We start from the raw sequence: 21395 nt of genomic DNA, 5'->3' as shown, positions 1-21395 counted from the left end.
TGACACTGCATCACCACAGTGGATTTTAGAGGCAATGTGAAAACAGGATCCAGGATCCACCTTTTTGTGAACTCTTTTTAGACGACAAGGAAGGGAAGTGTTTAATCACACGTCTCGCTCTTGAACACAGACTGTTGCTTGTCTGCGTTTGGAGAAGCCCTGACAACAGCTCAAGAACTCCTGAGAGCCAACCCGATCTCAGTTGGCTTTATTTGACTTCGCCTTGAGCTCATTTGATTTCCCGGCATGCTTGCGCGCAACTTTTCCGTTTCTTGGGAAGTGTAAGGCACCTGACAAGATTACAACTACGAGTGGCTCTTTGGGCCCCATTCGGTTCCAGCAACTCTTCACCCAGCTGAGAGCTGGACTCTTGAACCAAATGCTTACGAGAGGAGAGGAGAGGAGGGGGGCGGGAACTTGCGGCTCGGTTGTTCGCGATCGAATAGTAGTTAATAGTGGAATTTGGGCAAGTTGTACAGTGTGTTTGCCAGTGACTATGGAGGCGGGGCAGTTAATGTCCAAGACTCTTCCACTGAAAATAAACCTGCATGAGGGAAGAGAGAGAAGGAGAGAGAAAGGGAGCGGAGGGAGGGAGGAGGAAGGGAAAGAGCCTTTCAGCGGGGACAGAAGGGAAAGAGTCTCCGTTTCAATGGAATAAAAACTGCGCAATTTCTTTACGCACTCCCTGCTCGGATCACTCGCACCGTTGCTGTCCATGAGACGGATATCAGCAGCGCTTTCTGGATGATTGTTGGCGGGGGGGAGTCCGTTCCCCATTGCAACCCCCCCCCCCCCGCTGTCTTTGAGGCTTTTTTTTAAGGCTTCACCAGCTTGCGATTTTTTTCTTAACCCGATGGTGTTCAGATGAAGGAAAAAGAAACGCGATATGACTGTGAAGATGCAACATCACTGATGAGTGTGTTCGTCATGCCTTGCCCATGGGCGAACGCATCCACATTTTCTGTGCCGGAGGGGGGCGGGGAGGGGGGTCTGCGATCTCTGCGTGCGCAGTGCTTCCCCGTGTCATAATTTGCGCCTAAACGCGTTATTACGGACGTTGAATGGAAAGGCTTAGTATTTTATTTTTCGTCAGTGGGGGAGATGAGAGGGCTTTTAGAGGTCTGCGTCATCCCGTGGCCGTGGAAGGAGATGGGCTACTTTGCAGATTTTCCACTGTTTTCACAGCCAGAGTCAGCGCGGCACCTCCCCAGCACGTTTTGGATCACACACAGAAGGTAAGCTCTCCGTACCTCTGTCAGGCATGCTGGCCTTATACCTAATTGTAGGGGGGTGAGACTCCATTGAAAACAACCTGAACTACAATGTCCTCTTTCGTTAACCTTGTAAAAAAAAATGTGAGCTGCTTCTAGAAAATGAGTCCAGCAAACTGAAAATGTTGCACAGCAGAAAGGCGGAATTTCTGTGGGGTCTGTAGTAGCCTCACGTGTCCTTCTTTTTTTTAACCATAAGGACACAATTTGATGGTATTATGTAATTGCTTGTAGAGCAATAGGCTGCACCGCTCCAAGTTTGCAGTGATAAAGGTGGAGAAGTTTCGATGTTGTTGCTGATTTGTTGCGTTTTTTCCCCTTTTTTATGTTGCAGACAGCTGCGTTAAAAAAAAAAAAAGAAAGACCCAATTTCATATACAAACTAAAGTTGGTGATGTCATGTTTTCTACGGTAAGGAAGGCAGAGTTTACGGAAGGTACGTCTGGAGTTGGTGATGTCGCAATCGCCGTGTGCCGATTTCCGTTAACACATTTGCAAATGTAAGGAAAAAGACCACGGAGCGTGTCCGTGGGTGTGAAATGCAGCGCGTCACTGGGATGTGTTTTGGACATTAGTACGGGAGAGGGGGGGCTGATAAGAGCCAGCTGAATGAAATGGGGGGGGGGCTCGTTGGTGTCGGCAGAAGGAGTGTCGCATTTTCTTTCTGAGATGTCATGTGGTGAAGTTGTGGCGGGTTCTTTACCAGGAAGAGCGTTTGAATTTTCTTCCCCTTGGATTTTTTTTGTCTCCACCCCTCTCCCTGTTGTTCCTCTAGCACTTTGGGTACTCCGCCACTGGAGGGCAACCCAGGACAGAGCTTCACCTTCGAGTAGGTTACTTTTATGTCCGTATGGAAATGAATATATTTGCGTGACAGGACCTCAGCTATGACTGTTTGCATACAGCGAGGCGAACAAAGGTCACCCAGGGACCTGCTGTTGTCTGTAATGAAGCCTCCTGAAGCAGGCAGGCTCGGCTGTGTTAAACCAACCGAACATGTTTATCATTGTTGTTGTTATTTTGTTTAAATATGGGGACTCGGTTCAGTTTAAGTTAACTTCCAGATTGGTGTCTTGTTACACTATTTAGCCTCAATAACTGTAGATGTTGATGCTAGCTTGGATGCGAACAACTCTGACGTAAAGACTAAAAACAGTCTAAAAATAGTTCATTTTATTTTTTTTAAGGAAAAAAATATTCTTTTTTTCTCCTAAAACCATATTTTAAAAAATGTTGTAAAAATGTTTTTTCCCCACAACTAACATCAGCCCCTTTTTCTCCTTGGAAACCCGCATGGGAAATAATGTCTCTATTTGTATGATGCTACACTTTTACGACTTTAAATCCCACGATGCACTGAGTTTTTCACTGTTCTTTTTCACGCCAAGGTTATTGTAGTTAACTAAAAGTAAACTAAAATTTAAAACTCAATATGAGTCTAAACTTTTATGTCTGTGAGACTGTGAGTCACTGCTTACCATAAATACAATAATAATTAAAAAAGACTAAACCTATTGTCCAAACAATAAATTAAACTGAAAAAAAGAAAACCCACTTTGAGAACTAACTGAAACTAAACTGAATTAAACACAAAAATTAAAAAGAAAATGAAATAAAAACTAATAAGAAAATACAAAAATATAATAACTCTGTTTCATTCACTATGTGCTTACACCCCACTCTGCATTTAATCATCAGTTATTATTATTTTTTGCTCTTTTCCTCAGCGTGTCTTTGTCCCGTCTTCCTCCCTTCACTGCCAATCAGATGTCTGGCTGCCCCTGAGCTCGGTTCTGCTGGAGGTTTCTTCCTGTTAAAAGGGTTTTTCCTTCCCACTGTTGCCAAGTGCTTGCTCATAGGGGATCGTCTGATTGCTCGGGCTTTCTCTGTTTTATTGTGAGTCTTTACCTTACAATATAAAACACAGTGTTGTTTTGTTTCTATTGAATTGAATTTAAATTAGGTTTAAATATTAACTCCCACAATGCAATGCATTAGAGAGGGTATTAGAGGTGGGAATCACCACACACCCCCGGATGCAATTTTTAACATTTTACAATATCCCAAGTATTGCAAATCATATATTGTGATTTATCCCCTTTTAAACAGCAAATGATATCCTCAGAGTTAAACTTGGTCAGTCGATTTGTTTTTATTCAAGGAGTTACGTCACTTTAAAACCTGCTATAAATGTTGCCATACGTCTGCTATCGGTCTGCCATTGAATTGGATCAAGTTTGCAATTACATGGAGTCTGTTTCTGATAATTGACTGTGATAAATCATTGAAAATCACATATCTGTCGACATCTACATGGACAAAAATTCATATTTAACAATTACATTTGTGCTCTGCAACCTTCCTGTTCTGTAGGAATATAACCAGAATACAACCAACTGGCAGTCAGCTGAGTCTCCTCATGTTGGCAGTCTGTCCTCATTAATATATCAGCGCACACTTATTTATGAAACATTCGACAGCCTTTCTGAGCGTGACTGCAGTCAGTCCAAGTCATACTGTGACTGTTTGTAGAAAGGTCACCTCTGCATTAGTTTTGCAATCCAAAGTGGATGTGAGTGAGTCTTCCTCCAAATCTGGGCAACCATTTACCAATTTAGTAACCACAAGTTGCAATCAGTTTCATCATCTGTCACTTTCTGTATGGACTTTGCTGTTCCAAGCTATTTTTTGGACAAATTGGTGAAATGTAAGAGCGTGTTTTTACCTCTAGATGGTGCCACACTTTCAGTCCAGGTCTTACTATTTATGGGCTTTAATAACATCTGCTAATTTCCCTGACTTTAGTGTTGGAAAGGCAGATAGGCCTCTCTGAATCACTGTGTTAAAATGCTGCTGTGTAGATGTCTGTCACTAACTGATCTATGTATACCTCTCCTGTTCACAGGGACAAAGTGAGGAGCATGGCTAAGCCTTGTCGCGACCTGTTTAAAGAGCCGCCGGCGCCCGACTGAGGCCATGAGTTTGGCTGGCTACACTGCAGGCAAGAATGAGCAAGTGCATCAGCCCCACAGCATGGAAATGGTAAACACGCCTTAGTGATGAAGGATGCTCATAGACACCTAATAGTTTTATGCATGGTTATTGCAATTAAGAGCAGTTGCTAAAACACTGCTGCCACATGCAGTTTTTGATTATTCCAAACTTCCAAAAAATATTTTAATAGTCACTTTTATAGACTAAAAAGACTCTAATATTCACCCAGTATTTGTTCATAGTATCTGACTTATAACCCGCTTTAAAATTATTCTGCACTATGTTCTATCAAACTATCAACAGCACTAACATTGATTGGTATCTGAGAAGGCTCTTAACAGAAATACTGCTCTGATCTATACTAGTATCAAATTTTTTGAGTAATTGGACAGATTCTCATCAGATCCATTGATTTTATCGGCATGTTTTCTCCTGCAGGGAGGCAGTCTGCACCTGGCCTCTGCAAGTGTCCACCTGCTCAGGTAAGACCTTTCACCTTTTACCCAGAGCCTGAACTACCAGCGCTAGCTCTACCTGCCAGCTCCGCAGTGACAAATGGGATGTGCATGAGTAAACCGTTTAGCCATGATGGAAACCTCTCTGTGTTCTGTTTGTCTGTCTTCCACTAGAGATTTTACGTTGTAGTCGGCTATTGTTTTGCATGTGTATTACTTACATAGGCTGAACCAGAGGCTAAGTGGCCTTGAATACGCTTTAACTTCCATACATTTAAAGGTTTTCTTCTCTGTTCTGCCCTGCTGTTCGCCTGCATTTACGAGGCGTGTACCAGGCAGAGAAAAAAATGTAGTTCTGCTATTTTACTGATATAAATCTTTCTCTGTTTGCCGTTCTCACCACTGTCATGGTTGGGGCCCAGGCTAGAGCCATGCACACGTAAGCTTCTCTGTTTTACAGATGTAACACCATTATTTAGGTGTACACGCACCTAACCCTGCACCAGTTCTGTTTCATTTTCACACTTGAAACACTCTCTAGCATACCTCTCAAACACCCCCACTCATCTAGGGACAAATGCACACATGCTCGCCAAGCCTCACACACCTGCAGTGTTTTTTGTGATTCGGCCAGCTCTGCTTTATTGCATGCATTTATAGCTGGCAATGAATCTGATCCATTAGAAACATGAATTCACTACACATTACACGCAGCCTTGCTTAAGGCCGTTATTCTCGCACACGCACGTGCACGTACATGCTGAGCAAAGTATAGCTGCAAGAGCCTCGGAGAAGGAAGCGAGACAGGAAGGTTTGTAGTTCAAATAAGAAACAGCATCGCAGCGTCAAACCCAGAGTGGTGTCAAGAAGGTTAGTCAAACTGCAGAGATTACTAACCAAGGAAATGCAGAGATTACTGCTGTATAAGAATCAAACCATGAATGGATCAACCTGTGTGAATTAAGCAGATTGTGGTTTGCGACAGGTAGCTGACACCGCATGTGCAGAACCAGAGAAGCAGTCAAATATAACATCTAGACGATCAGAAGATGTTTTTTTAGTAGTTTTTGTTTTCAGTGTCGTCACTTAGGACTTGATAGTCGGGGAGATTGTGCTGCTGTATACCTGTGCAGATTCACGTGTACTTAGTTGGAAATGTGTGACATGTGCGAAAGTGGTGCTGATGTAGAGCCAGCTCTGTTTTACTGCTTTATTTTAACAGGTTTGGCATCTCCAGCAGACGTTTTTTCAGTTCCAAGATAACCATGGCTGCCAGACTCTGGGACTCTTGCACTTGCCCCTTGCGTAGATAATAACGTCGGTGGTTTGAATTTTGGGCCCAGCAGTTATGTGGTGCAGTACTGGAGTTAGAGTTTTGGCACCGGCACCCTGCCGCTGTAAAAAAGGTGAAAGCCTCGCAGTCGTCTTTTTATTTGCTGTATTGTTTTTGGTACGTTTGGTCACCTTCCTGAGGATGACCGTGTATCAGATGCAGTTGTACTATCTTGTGAAATTCCATCCATAGTGACTGCAGGTCTATCTGATACGCTTGTGTTGGTGTTGTTCCTGTATCAACATAATAAGGCTTGTCCAGGATTAACGTTAGACCTGACCAATCACATTGTTATGATGTCATAGGTTTTTTTGGGGGATAAAAACCTGCTGATGTCCACTCAGGAAAAAACCCAAACAGGGAGTGTTTAGGGTCGGGGTTAGGATGTGATTGTGGTGAGGGTTACGGTTATGGGGTTAGGTTTACGGTTTGCTGCGCGGTGTCACAGCGTTTCCACGTTGCAAAAGTGTGACGGCACTGCACTGTGATTGGTCACTTGCAGTGTTGAACCAACATTAGTTTTGTTGATCCAGGAACAACACTAACAGGATGATATGAGATCGAGCGTGAGTGCACGACAGCCTGTTAATCAGATCGTAGGTATTTCTGATTATTTTATTATAACATTCTTTCTTTACGTCCTTCCAGTTTATGCGTCTTTTTTCACGCCAAGTTGTTTGACTGTTATACAAGCCCCAGAGGAACAGGCTGGGTGCTGTATGTGGAGTAAGGCTGAAAGCATACTGTGGCCCAGGCCCAGTTTCGGCGTGACTGACAGCCTTTTGTGTGAATCCCCCCCTCTTAGTGTTGGTTTGAGTCCAAGAGAGCCACCTCCAAATAGCAATAATAAATCTAACGCTATGATGATGTCACCACGCTTGACTTATAGAGCTTGGCAGCACCCTCTCCACTTTTTGGCCCATTGTAAGTGAAACAATTCCACATGGAGCACCTGGGACCAGTTTTGCCAGATGGTTTATTTGGACAGGGATCTAGTTTAAGACCTGGTAGATGAGTGGCACATGTTCGGCTGCAACCCCACAGAGAGAGTGCACCATAAAAGCGCAGCCCTGCAGACGCTGATGGAGTGGAATAAGCCACAAATTTAATTTTAACAGGAATGACGGCTCAGATATGTCCACATTAGAAAAAAGAAATGCTTATAAAGTGAGGTGAATAACAGACATTTCAGTTGGATAGGCTTGGAAAAATGCTGCTTTTACTACTCAGCTCCATCCTTTATGCAGCAGGTGACTGTCTGATACTGGGTTTAGGGTAGGCCTATCAAAGGCTCGTGTCCACAGGCCTTTAATGTATTTTCTTCCACCTGCATTCATCACTTTCACTTTTCTCTCACCAACCAATCAAAATGAAAAAAAAAAAAAAAGAGGCGGTTGGCCTTTGATATGCGTTTACTGTCCTTTTGGAGTATCACCGCTGTAAATAATTGAAAATACTCTGACGAAGAAGGCTTTTGTAACCTAGCAACAATAAGCGGTTTGAATTTAAGGTCATGGGCACAAAAAGAAAATGCTGTCTGTGGACACAGACGCTGGGATTTGGCATCTTTTCACCACCATCGTACTCCTCCGCTTCTTTCTTTTAAACACAAGCAAACACGTGCAATCCACATATGAGTGGCCCAGCACAGACATGTTAAATTAAACATGTTTAATTTAACTTCAACTGGGATGAAACTGAAACGAAACGATGCTTCTGGTTCAAGGGAGAGCAGACTGTGAGGCAGGATATAGAGGAAGAGAGGTGGTGAGAGCTGAGTCAGGATGCCCGGGGGTAGGACAGCAGGAAGCAGTGGGTGAGGAGGAGGAGGACAGGAAGTAAAGGGAGGGGGAGAGACTCCTCTTCATCGTCGTTGTTCTCATCCTCCTCCTCCTCCTGTCATCATCAGCAGTGTCATTGAGGGAGGAGTGGTGTAGGGAAGAACCGTAGAGGTGGAGCTGACATCATCCACTTCCTGGAGGTCTACGAGGGCGTTTTGCTGCTGCATAAAGCACATTAAACACACACGTTTACAGCATCAAAGCTGTTTAATGCTTTTAAATAACAGCTGGCAGAGAGAGAGGGAAAAATCGTATTTCTTTTACTACAAGAGACTGAAGGGGAAAAGAACGAATGGAGAGAAATCTCACAGTGGAAGTCGAGATAAAGATGTGATGAAACCAAGTGTTCCTCTGCCTGCTGGGTTATATAACGCTCATGTGAAAAGAGGGCACTGGGTTTGTGTGTGTGTGAACTCTTTTTTAGGCTGTGTTGTTATTTGTGTTTGTGTGTGTAGAGGGTGACAGAGCCAAAAGATGCCTCTCCTTCACTGCCAGGCTTGTTGTTTTGGCCCGCATTTCGCAACCGTCACAATTCTCCGGTGGTAGGCTCCATATTTGCGTGTCTGCGTTACTACACGTTTAATAGGCCAGCTACTTAAATACTTGAACGTCTGTTGGTGTTTGTGTTAATGTGTGCACCTGCGTCTGATCCCCCGCAGTGTTTTTTCTTTTAGGCAGTTAGGGGTGGTTAGACGGTGCAAGATTAGTGTGAGGTTGTGGTAATTTAAGCAAATGGAGGCAATATGGGGAGGGTTGCACTAGTTTTTTAAAAAGAATTACGTGGGGTAGGTGCTGACATAGCTTTTTAATGCAATACAACAGCTGCACACAAACAAAGCTACAAATGAGGAGAGCTGCTGAGGAAAGTGACTAGATGTGTGATTATTAGACAGTTTTGTGCTTATGTGTGGTTTGATTACCTTCAACTTTACTTTTTCTGCAACTGACCAGTGTAATATCAATAAAAATACAAGACATTATACAGTTACAGTTACAAAATGCCTTAAAATTCATGTTTTAAAACTGTTCAACCGTCTCTGAGTTATGCACAGTTAAAACATAGCTATGAGTGCTATAGATTTCTAGCTACATGTATCCATATTTGCTGCTCAATATAAAATTTCACTTTCGGGCCTTTTTTTCACACAAATCTGAGGTGATGTTTGAACATGAATATTTCAAAAACTAATTAAGATAAAAGCCTGAAGTTTTCTTGGTCTTTCTTACTTTCAAAACAAATTAGGATCTGTAATTTGTTATTATAAATCATAATTGACCTCCAAAACACACACCTGAGGCCTCAGTTATAAAGGGCTTGAGACTGGTTGGCAACCCCTGGTTGCTAAGTAAAAATGAGTATTCCCAGAGTGGTTCTGGCAGGTAAAACCTGTCGATTGCTTTCATTGCTAGCAGATTTCCAAAAATGCCCATAATTTGCAAGAAAAGCGTGACTACAAACACAACTGCTCTACAAATGGTAGAAAAACTGTGAAAAGTGCGACACAAACAGCTTTCATGTTACAGGTAGCGTGTATTTCTTGCTGGTTTGTGTTTTACCTTTTTGAGATTTACCACCAGTGGCTAGTAGGGAGTCATTCACCAGTCTCTAGGCCTGCACGACTGGAGCTTTAGTGGTTGTTTTCACAACAATTGCCATTACCTCCAGCATCCTCTCTCCATCCGCTTGGGAAACACACATTTTATCCTCATGACCAGTGTTTGCCAGATGATCAGTGACTGCTCTCTAGGCCTGTGTGATTGCAGCCTGAAAGACCAATAACTACACAGACAGTAGCAGGCGCTCTCTCGGGGTGCTGCAGGACGTTTGACAAAATGCAAATGAGGGACGTTAAATCTAATATTGTAACCGAGGGAGAGACGGCGTCATAGCATAAACAACAATACTGATTTATTTCTAATATCGTAACCTTGCGTGTGCTTTATTTGTTTCCTTGCCCTTGAGTTCAACGTTGAAGACTTCTGAAAGAGAAATGTTTGGTAGAAGAACACTGCACGGACAAGACAAGTATCATCGACTAGCTTATTTCATTTCAGTATTTTGAAGTTAGCTTGATTTGTCAGAGGTGCTAATTAATTTTCCCAAGTGGCAACAAATAAAAAACTGGGGCTATTTTGTAGGACGATGCAGATAAGCTTATAAAGACATAAAATTAATAGTAGGCAGAATTAAATTCAGTTTCATTTATACAGCGAAACATCACATGTCTTCATATGAATTGAGCTGCACCACTAAGCTGAAGTGATTTCAGCATATCGGTGCTACCACAGTCCCAGTTTACCTCCTTGGGAAAATCAATTGCTTATCTGTGCTCTAGAGCATACTTGTCGGATCCTTTTATGAAGTGCAATTTGTTGTTATTGGCGAAATCATAATGGCTGCAGTCACACAAAGTTCACTGGCAGACAGTCGCCTTTAAAAGTGTACATGACCAATAAACACCTGCACTCATGTTGATGCTGAATATGGTGTTTTTTTTATATCACTCTCTGTTGGACATCTTGAACTTGGCTTGTCTCCCACTATAATAAACCTTGATAGCTGAGCCACACGCAACGTGAGAACTTTAATTGGATTTTTAGCATCTGATCATTTGTTGTGTTGTCTAGGGGGGGAAAAAGGACACATTTGTCTGTTTGTGAGGACTTGAGGAAAAACTTGGCTGTAGCTTTTGTTGCTGCCTTGAAAAACTCAGGGCAGAATATGGAGACGGTCTCTGCCTAAAAAAGCCCAAAGACATGTGGCTAAAACGCTTACACAAGCTTTAGTAGATGGTGGCTGTGCATTCCTGTTGAAGAAAAAGTGTAAATCTCATCAAATCCTAGCTTCTTCTGACTCTCCCAAACCAAATCCCTTTCTCGAACAAATCCACTGCCAACCCCCTTCAAAGTGGGGGAGAAATCACTGCAGCTATAAGCTTTCTTGTGTTGTGCTCTCTCACCCTCAGACCCTCCCTTCCCACCGTCGTCTCCCCATCTTTCTCACCCAGCTCCTGTTTTGGCTTTCTGCCTCTCAGGTTTCTCCCCACCCCCAGCTCCACTATCTACCCCCCCACCCCACCCCTCTGTGGCCCCCCTTTGACCCCCTGTTACCCCACATATACCCCCCCTCACCCTCCCTTTCCCCAGGGCAAGCCCACAGCTCCCAGTCCTTTGTGCCTTCTCTTCCCTTCCCTTCCCTTCCCTTCCCCTCCCTCCATCCTCCACCTCTGTCTCCCCCTGCCTTTGTGTGCGAGAGGCCAGCAAAGGGAGAGAGTGAGGGTGTAGAGGAGGAGAGACGGAGCGACAGGAGCTAGGATGGAGAGGGATCCTATAGACGAGATGTGAAGCTGGAGCTTGAAGCTGTTTGTTTATACATGTTCTGTCTTGACTTTTGGGTTTACACCGAGAAAGGTGGTGCGTCCACCTTTACCCTGCAGAAATTTTCAGTCTTTGATCTCTTTCTACATTATAATGTGATATGTGACAAAAAGACATAAAAAACAAAATACTCACACCATCTCTGCCTAGAAGGCGTGGCCTAAATATATATACCGTCAGTTCTCTCTCTCCTTTTCCATTTAGGCACTTTATTGAGTTCTTGCACAGCTGTAAACACAATCGCTGTAGTTAAATGAGTGAAACGGAGGAAAATAGCCTGTTTACGGATGGAGAGTACAAGAAAAACTCTGGCTCTCATGTCACTAGTTCAGATAACTGGATTGACTTAAAATGTGAGTGTATGTGGTCAGTCGAAACACACAGCTGAAATATCCTCTGTGGTTAGAGCTTTACAGGTTCTAGTAATTTTTGCTAGTTTGGTTAGGACTTACAATAATATACATCGGTCACTGTGGGATGGACACAGGACCTCTGGGGTTGTCCTGTGGTATCTGGCACCTGCAGATTGAGAGCGGATCTCTTCAGATCCTGTGGGTTGCGGAGCGGGAGTCTGTGGATACGGTTCGTTCCAGTGCATTCCACGGATGCTTGATTGGATGTGGATCCAGATTGTTTCGGAGTTCAGGTCCATGCGCTGGCCTCTTTGACTTGTTCCTCAAGTTGTTTCTGAGCAGTTTTTGCTATTTGGCTGGCACATCCTCTTGCTGGGAGACGCCACTGCTTTTTGGTAATTTCAGTTGGTCTCCAACATTTAAGCGAGTGGATCAGGTCCAACTGAAACCCCAAATGATTGCAAAGGTTTCCTGGGAGAGCAGTACACTGCAACGTGATGATCAATGTTGGTCGCTTCACTTTTAACTGGTTCCAGTGCGTATATATTATGTCCAAGTCAACAGGGGGCGACATGTAGCAGTTGTAACACAGACAGTATGAGAATCCAGCATACTGTAAAATCAGACTGCAGACAGTGTAGCGCATACACAGGTTTTTATTATCTGCCGTAAACAAAAACAATGCTAGATTTTAAGTCAGTCAGTATTCTTGAAAATCTTTCGAAGTGCTTGTATGTGTGCCCGTACATATTCATGAACGAGAAACTTTGTCATTAGAAACTTACTCATGAGTAACTGAAGTCGTAGTTGACTTGCCTAAGCTTTTAAGAGCTGCATTTAAAATCACGTGTCACCCTCACAAACATAAACAGAACAGAAAAAGACACAGGTCGCCAAACTTAGATACTGGGAATAGGTCATTACGCAGCTAAGAGGGCGTGTTTGTCTATTTATGTTAACCAGACAAGATAGCCAGACACCAAAGGCGGCATTCACCTACTGACCTACCAAAATGACTCGCCAGAGCTGCTAGAAGCTTTGGTGAGTCATTTAAAAATCTGCAGAAAGAGGAACACGTAAACTCGTGTGAAAGTGAAACCTATTAGGCTTGCGTGTACAGAGCAAGTGAGCGATGGCAGCCCGTGACTGTTGAGATGAATGTATTAATAGGTTTGCCTCAGCGCGTGCACATGCATTATACATTTACCATCCGAAGACCCACAGCACTGCGCATGCATTTTTAAAACGCAGGAAACAGAAAGGTGCGTCACACTAGGTGCGTTTGTTCGTGCTTATCTGCGTGCGGATGCATGTGTGAAACCCACTTGCTCAGAGTGCACGCTCAGAGGAGACCATGTTCCTGGAAAGCTGGTTGCCACCCCTGTTATCGCAGCTAACTCGATTAGCGGAGCTTCTGCCGCCAAGCATTCCTCTCAGAGCGCAGCGACGAGCGCGCACCCACAGCTGAGGAGCCCCCTTCGCTAGATTTAATTAAATCCGCCAAAATAATATACACCCAGTTCCCAGCTAATGCAGCATCATAAATGTGGCACTTACTGTTGCGCAAATATGGCTCTATCAGCGATGTGTAATATTCGAAACATCAGCATGAGACACATAACAGAAAAGCTCCGTTTACCATTGTTTTAGTGACTGATAGAAACATAAAAACATGCCTTTAGTCTTCAGGAAAGTGTTCTGCTTTGGATCTTTAAATTCCCTGCAGCTTCCACGATGGCATCCTAATACGTACTTAGCTGAACTGTTTATGGAAAACAGCACTTTGCTACTGTCGTACCAATTAACCGCAGCTAAGCAGGAATGTCAGATAGGGAGCCAGCCTTTCATGAGAGGTCCTGACCTTTCACGCTAATCACTGATCACTTAGATAAACACTCGTTACCGTAAGATGCCATTATTGCCTCTCCCGAAGCCTTCCTATGGACAGTAGTAATAATTATGCCCCCGGGTAATTGGCTGACTAATTGCTGTTGGTGGGATACATACATTGCCTGGCGTCAAACCCAAGAGGAAGCTGTGCTATTACTTTTAATTACCTGCTGTTAGGTTTGACAACTGACCCCGAGTGCTGTTTTTTGGCGCTGATGGGCGAGTTTTGGCTTGTGGGAGGGGAAGGGATACTGGGTATCAACCTCCGCTCCAGTGTGGTCACTGCAACAAAGGCCCAGATGGATCGCTTCTGTCCTCACACACACACATGCTCTTGAATACACACATGCACACACACTGTGGGATGAGCAGACACACTTTCCTTGTTGTCCTCTGTGCTCTGGCTTTTTAGGCAGCAGACCCATTCATCATGTGCCTGTCTGTAGAGGAGCTGCTATTCATCGTCTCTCCTCCCTCTTATTCTTCAGGAGCCGGCCTGTCTCATACTCTGTCTCTCTACCTTTCTCACTACTTGGCTCTTTGTATTCCCCCCCCCCCCCCCCCTCCCTCCACCCCATCTCTCTCCTCCTCTTTTTATATCTTTGATTCCCTCCCTCTCTCCCTCCCTCTCTCACACCCTCACTCACACTCGCCTCGCCAAGAGAACAAAGGGGACCTAGCCACTTACCTTGTCTGCTTCTGCTTGCGTGCATGTGTGATGCTGAGGGCTCAACCCACAGCGCCGGTTTCCTCCACTGACACAGAAATCACTAGAACAGTTTTTGGCCTTTTATGGGTCACAGAGAGCGACAAAGCCTGGACGCCCACCTGCTACATAGCGCATTAGTTGCCTTCAAGCTTATCAGTACTGGATGCCATACTGTTGATGTGTAAGGAAGATTATATACACAAACAGTAAAAACATTATCAGTGACTTGAGGTGGTCACACATTTTATTAGAACAAGTAATCTTAACAATATTTACTATATTTATTTATTTGTGTCTATGTTGATGGATATCCTTGTGTTTTGAAACCTAGTTAACTTTTTCCCTTTCTTTTTTAAAGCGAGAGCCTTGGCAGAGATGTGTTTTCAGTGTTGATTGATTGCTGAGTCAAGATAATGTAAAATCTGTGCAGAGGAAGAGCCCATTCTTTCTTAAAATTACTAGATTTGGCATTGGTGTTGGCGTTGTTGGTGGAGGCACTCTGAGCTCCCTTCTAGTTCCATGTGACGTATACCTTCTTTAAAATAATGCGTTGGTACTCTGGTGCAGAGCTGGCTGACAGCTTTGAGAAATGAAGCTTCTGTTGGATTATGTAGCAAAAGATGGGATGTTTTGAATTCATTCACTGAATTCATTGGAGAATTTCTTCTAGAAGTCCTTTCCAAAGTCACAGACAAGATTAATGACATCTTTGGCCCCAACAAATTTGTGGTTTTGGAATGGGGTCTAGACAGGGAACTGACACTGCCATTGGGGCGACAGGTGGGGTACACCCAGGTAAGGTTGCCATTCTGTCACAGGGCTAACAGAGAGACAGACAACCATTCACACGTACATTTACAACTGTGGGCAATTTAGAATCACTATTTAACCTAACCCCAATAACAGAAAGGTCCGGGCCAGACGATGGAGTCAAACCCAGGACCTTCTTTTTGTGACGGTTAGACCTTAACCAAGTCCTTGTAAAATATCTTACAACATGGTGACCAGAGACCACGGAAAGCGAATGATATTTGGCAACTTGGAGCGACTAGGGGTGAAATAACTGCTGGCAATGTGAAGTGAATGAGACCTGTGATAACCTTTCAGACTGAAGAGACTACCAGTGAGTGAAGAATATCGTTGATTGACACATGACCTGGTGGTAAATACACTAGAGGCTCACCTATGCAGCCAGAATGTCTCCTAGCGACCAGCTGGCAGCCCGAAAGTGCATCACTTCCACTATGTACAGGGCTCAGGACCACTCTTTTTAAACCCCACGCCCACTCATGGTGCATTCTTTGTATTGTGATCAACCCTGATGCATTCTGTACCATTCTCTGTGGCACATAAAAGCAATAATCTTCAGTGTTCAGCGACCTTCTGCGGGGTCATCACCTGTGCCGAGCTCACAAACCATATCATATCTTTTCCTCATCCACCTCCGCCTGCTCCCTGCACGATAAATTCATTACACCAAATGCTAAACTTTAAAGCCCTCCATAAACTACCTTTTAGACTGTCCTCCCACCCGTCCCTGTGCTTTACGATGCTCTCCAACAACTTTTAGGACTACGTTAACCAGTTTTTTTTTAGCTATGTACGCAGTGGTACGCTATCATCATACAAATGATTTGTAGCAGTTTTAGACAGCTCATTTTACCAATTGTGGCATCATAATTGAAAATGTGTGTGCTGTTTTAGAGGGTAAACGATGCAGTTTTATTGTTTCATTTGGAAGAATTTTTGAATTCAGCAGGTCTGAATGAGTAGCGTTTGGTAAATCGCTGTGGTGTGAAGTGCATGTTTGCATGTTTTAGCCACAGGCGTGCATTAATCTGGAAAAAAACTGGCATGTCAACTGGCCATGAAGTTTCCACACTTTGCATATTAATGATATATATGTGCGAAATGAGCTTTAACTCTTGCACTTTGTGTGTATGAGTATTATTTTTTATACATTTTATAGAATTTTGTGGTCTGCTCAGGGGCCATGTGTGTAAATTAGCATTTTTGCTAACTGTTAGCATGCACTGTCCCTGTGAAACAAAGAAAACTGAGGATAGTTTTGTTTCATTTAAGAATACAGACGAAAAAGTAGAGAGGTTAGTGTGGTGTTTCTTCTCTGTGTGAATTTACGGAGTGGTCTGTGTAGGATCTCGCCCTGTTCATACTCACTGTGTGCCTCTGTGTTTCAAACAGCTGGGCACATCAATTTTACAGATGTGGAGACGGTGCTGAGTTAGCTTGTCTGCTGTGTGCCTTTTGTTTATATTCTTAATGCTTTCAGACTCATTGTTTTGCCCGAGTCAACTTTTTACGGTATGTACATTGTGTACAAACTTACAGGCCACATACAGCGCTAAGGCCAGGGTTGTGTTGCCATGGTGAAGATGAAATCCAAAATGCAGAGTTGTAAGGAAGCCTGCAATTGGCTTAGGAGCCATACATGGGATTGTGAGCCGGCCAATGGGATACAGGCTGAGCTAGGGCTGTTGCTAAGGGGAGTAGCTTGTAACAGAGTCAGCTGGGTGTTTTCTCTCTCTCTCACACAGTCTGTTTCTTGCTCACTCACTCTATCTCTCCTGCTGCTAGCTCTGCCTTTGCCCTCATTGACTCCTTTCCCCCCTCCTCCTCGCCTCCCCATCGCTCTCTCCCAGCAGTTTTTTTTGCACTTGTATATGTGCAGAAGGGGAAGGAGCACATGTTGGAAATTTTACTGAATATTTTATGCAGCTTGTTGTTTGTTAGAGCCGTCGAAATCCTATACATGAAGCAGTGTGTGTGCACGTGTTCATGTATGGCAGTGCTCACTTGAATCTGTGAAAGTTTGTATGTGTTTTTCTTGTTTATTTTTTTGTGTATGTTTTCCGAGTGCATGCATCTGCCTGGGTTGTTCTCTGGGAGATTTTCCTTCCCTGTTTTTTTTCCCTTCCGTTCCAGCACAGCGTCGTTCACCAAGTTTTGATATCTTTGTTGTCTTGTGGTTGCGTGATGAGATAGCATGTTTTTTTGTGTTTATTATCTAAGTGTTCATGTTGTGGATCTCTCCGGGGACTTGTGGCCCAGTAGCTTGGTGGGTGGGGGCGGGTTTGAATGCCAGCCAAGTAGTATCGGGTACATACCTGGTGTCACATAGGGCTGAACCTCACCCACTACCACCATCTTCACCCTTTCTTTACTCCATATGGAACTACAAAGTGATAACCACTGTTAACTTCACTTTATAAATTCTTTATAAGTCCTTTTATATGGAAGTGTGTCATTAAGGGTGTGATCCAGTCATAAGCAACATGATGTAATTTAACTTACCTGTTTCATGCTGATAACTCCCATAATTCATAGCTCTATGTGCTTTGGTTGTTGCGATACCAGCCTTACAGTCAAGGTGTAAGTTCACAGTCTTTGTAGGTTTCTCTGGTTTTGTAGCTTTCAGAGCAACCTGAACCTTGTACATACATGCATAAGTAAGATATGTCCTTTAATGTGGCTTTGTACTTTACAGAAATGTCTCTGATCAGTGTCACAGACTCCAAATTGCAAAGCTGGAGTTTTGTGATATTTAGCATTATAAATGAAAGCGATCTACCTCAATCGAGTTACAGCCTCTTTAGCTGGAAAATAAAGCCAGCGTGCGAGGACAGTGTTAGAATGCTGAACATTCATGGGGTCTCTAAATCATTTCCCTGTTCTTGTCACCTACATTTATTAAAGTTTGAATAATGAGGGCCATTGCTGCTTTATCTGACAGGTGCACCTCTCAAATGCGTTTGAGCTGTGCCGCAATTTATAAACAATTTAAATGCAGTGGTCTAATAAATAATATGCTTTGCTGTAAAGTCAGTTGCAACTGGTTGAGGGTAAATTTCAATACTTCCAAGCAAAGTTCAATAATTACTTCCTCTGTTTATCCTACACATGCTTTACTTAGGCAGTATTTTCAGAAGCCAGATGACATAAACAAATAGGTTAAACTGCAGGGACTTAAAGTCACAAAGTTCTGGATGATCTCTAATTTCCTGCCTCTAAATTCAGATAAAGCTGAATTCGGTCCTTAAAATCTTAGAAACAGGTGCCTCGCCAGTTACTTTGTTCTCCAGGAATGCTGTGAGGAATCTTTGAGTAGTTTTTGACTAGGATACGTCCTTTATATTGAACAAACCTTGATGCCTCTTGCAGTTGGATTTCCCCACATCCAAAATGCAGCAATATTGTTGCCTGTTACTTTGTGGTTTCGGTGAACTCAGCTGTGAACTTTGAGCTAATTTACTCATGCAAAGTGTGAACCTCCACAACCCTGATGACTTCATTTATCTCCAGGACCGATTGTGCGTTAATGACAAGCACGGACAGGGAGTAGGACGACTATTGCGTGTTCATCTACTTATGAAACTGTTGGTCAGCATCAGCAACAAAGTCACCATCATTATTTATTTATTACAGAGTTGCTGCATGAGTTATCAGCTAACCCTTTTTATATAGAGAGCGTTTTATTCGTGCATGCAGGTCTCCCACTAGCGTTTAATATCTAGATCATAGATACTGGACTGATTCATGGCGTACGTGGGGATGGTGAATGAACCGTGCCAAGAGGCTAAGCTCTACAAAGAATGCCTTTTTTGTTTTTGGACAAGCGGAGTTATACAGCACGTCATCCTGCAAGTTGACAGAAGCAGAAACAAAGACTCTGCTCTCCCTACATTATTTGTGTCTCTCCCCTCCTCCTGTTTCCTTCGTCCTCACATTTCCTCCCTCCACGCTTCCTGCTTCCTGATTCTCATCCTCTCTTTGTTCATATTTCTCACTGGCAGGCACATTCTTCACCTTCTGCTGTCATTTCGAGCCTCTTTTTCCCCTTGTGCGTGTGTCTGTGCGTGTTTAATGGATCAACGTGCCTACTGATGCCAGGGGAATCACTGACCTGACGCTTCCTACTTATGAATCAAACTCCCCTAATAGAGCATGGCTGCCTTTGCAATGACATAACACACGCATTCACACACACCATGGCCATCCCATAGCCCCCAAGCATTCATTCATAATAATCTTCTCAATCAGTTATTCAGAGCCAGAGATGGAGAGAGATGAGTGGGAAATTGGGAGAGGAAGGGAGACGGTGGACCGCACTTCATGTGAAAACAAAGCAATTACAGGCATTATTAGTAGTGTTAGCTGTGTGTGCGTGTGTGTGTGTGTGTGTAAAGAGGAGATCAAAAGCAGGAGCCCCATCTGGCTCTTAGCTCTCCCACTGGTTCCATTTGGGTTATCACCACGGTCCTCATATTGATACTGTGCGAGTATGTGTGTGTCTCTTTTGTGTATGAACACAGCATAAACGTAACAGGTTTGTTCAAATGGTAACCAAATGCTCGCAATAACAAAAAGTGACCATTCGTAGACGCTTTAGTAAACAGGAGTGACTCTTGAAGAGCACATGCACACACGCACGTGCTCCACCTGAACAGTCGGAACGACGGAAAACATTAGACACATGTGCACGGGCACAGACTGAGAAAGTTTCCTAGTGTGCACTTGTGCAGTCAGGGAGACTGAAAAAGAAGCAAGGAGTCAGTCGGTGTGTAGAAGTTTAAAAATAGCAGTAGCACACACACACACACACACACACACACATTGAGCTTGCAGCTCAGAAATAGAAGAAGCAAAAAGCATCTGGCTGAGCTCAGTCTTTTTTTCCCTCTTTCCCTCACTGCAGCACAGAGACAGCACAGAAGAAATGGCAAAGAAGAGGTAAGTGAAAATTTCAGCGAGCATGTGTTTCAGTCATGGTCGCTTGTGTGCGTTTGTGCACATTCGGTGTCTCGCCTGCGTGTTCCCATGCACGTTCTGACTCTTTGGCTCTGCACACGTCTGAAAGATGGATTTTCAGTAATCTCTCTCTCTCTCTCGGCTTCACAGGCAAGATTTTGAGAGAAGCAGAAAAACAAGATTCAAATAGAAGGAGGAGGGGGGGAAAGGAACAGCGAGTAAAAGACAGTGTGAGGGTAGAGCAGGTGTCATGGTGAATTTACAGAACACACTGTTACTGCCAGTATTTATCTGTGTACACAGAAATTCTCTTTGCTACTCCTGTGTGTTGCAGTGACAGTTTATTATCTCTCTGATCACTGCTGACTGCCCCTCCACAGAGACCCACAGAGAGAGAGAGAGACCGGTGGAGGATGAAGAAGTAGAAATTTAATGTCAGACATGAAAAACATGGAGGGAGGAGAACAATGAAAGCGAAAGATCACACTTTCCATCTTCACTCTTTTTCCTTCCCTTGCTCTCTGTCTCTTTGTCTCTCTGCTACAGAGTTATTTTTGTCTCTGGCTTTCTGTGAAAATGCCAAGCTACCCTCTGCAACATTGCAGTAGATGGCAAATTCACTTCTCTCTCCTGTATTAGTCTCAGGATGGGAAAGACTTTTGAATTCAAGCGCAGATAAGACTCTGCCTCTGCCTTGATGACTGCTGAATCTGTAATTATAGCAGGCTGTGCATGAATTAGATAAAAAAAAGAAGTAAATACAGATGTGCAGGTCAAATTTCTGTGGCATCTGAGTCACTAGTTTGTGATATTTAGAGAAAGGAGAGTTTCAAGGGCCGCAGTTTTCCTTATTTGCACTGCAGCTCACATTTGTTCAAATGTATTCTGTGGGAACAGAAAGCATTATACAAGACTTTGAAAGATAAAACGATGAAGCTGTCATGATATATCATCATGTGTGGCTCTACTGCATGCTGGCTACACTGTACAAGTCCCTCAATGTTGATGACGTTAAGTGGTCTACATTGTCCCCATTAGCATATGCTATAGTCTGCAGTGCAGTAACAGACACTGTTCAATCGCACAAATACACAGATATGCAGTATATATAATAAAAAATTAAGTTTAGCTTCATTTTCAGAGGACGTTTGTGCCCCTTCTGCACACAACTTGTGACAAAAGCCTGGCAGGGTCCAACCCTGGATTTAAAACAGCTGTAAGAACAGTTATGGAGCAGGCAAGGTGCTGCGCGATGACCCTTTTAGATAAAATGCTTAAGATCTGCCCTTTTTTATTTGTAAAATAGTGACATTTTGAAGCTGTAGAACAACTGTTTTTACATGCAGGTTTTGTAACACTCAGCTCTTCATGTCGTTGCAGCGCCGCACACTGTTCTGCTTTAGGT

General features: G+C 43.5%; 1 protein-coding gene across 5 annotated transcripts in view; it reads left to right on the top strand.

Moving 5' to 3' along the window:
• Positions 1 to 1000: 1000 nt before the first annotated feature.
• kdm6ba (lysine (K)-specific demethylase 6B, a) overlaps positions 1001 to 21395 on the top strand; it is a 109470-nt gene continuing 89075 nt past the window's right edge. For 4 of the 5 annotated variants that reach the window (XM_085451604.1, XM_085451605.1, XM_085451599.1 and 1 more), the window contains exons 1-4: positions 1001 to 1235; positions 2999 to 3167; positions 4177 to 4313; positions 4704 to 4747. The gene's annotated coding sequence lies outside the window, so the exon portion shown is untranslated. The remainder of the gene's footprint in view (positions 1236 to 2998; positions 3168 to 4176; positions 4314 to 4703; positions 4748 to 21395) is intronic. The other variant, XM_085451600.1, reaches the window with a different exon arrangement.

Source organism: Copadichromis virginalis, linkage group LG3 (assembly GCF_057382275.1).
Source record: "Copadichromis virginalis isolate Kocher_CV1m ecotype Utaka linkage group LG3, C_Virginalis_male_GT1.1, whole genome shotgun sequence".
NCBI lineage: Eukaryota > Metazoa > Chordata > Actinopteri > Cichliformes > Cichlidae > Copadichromis > Copadichromis virginalis.
Note: the sequence above shows the minus strand (reverse complement) of the source record. Positions and strands in the feature narration are given on the sequence as shown.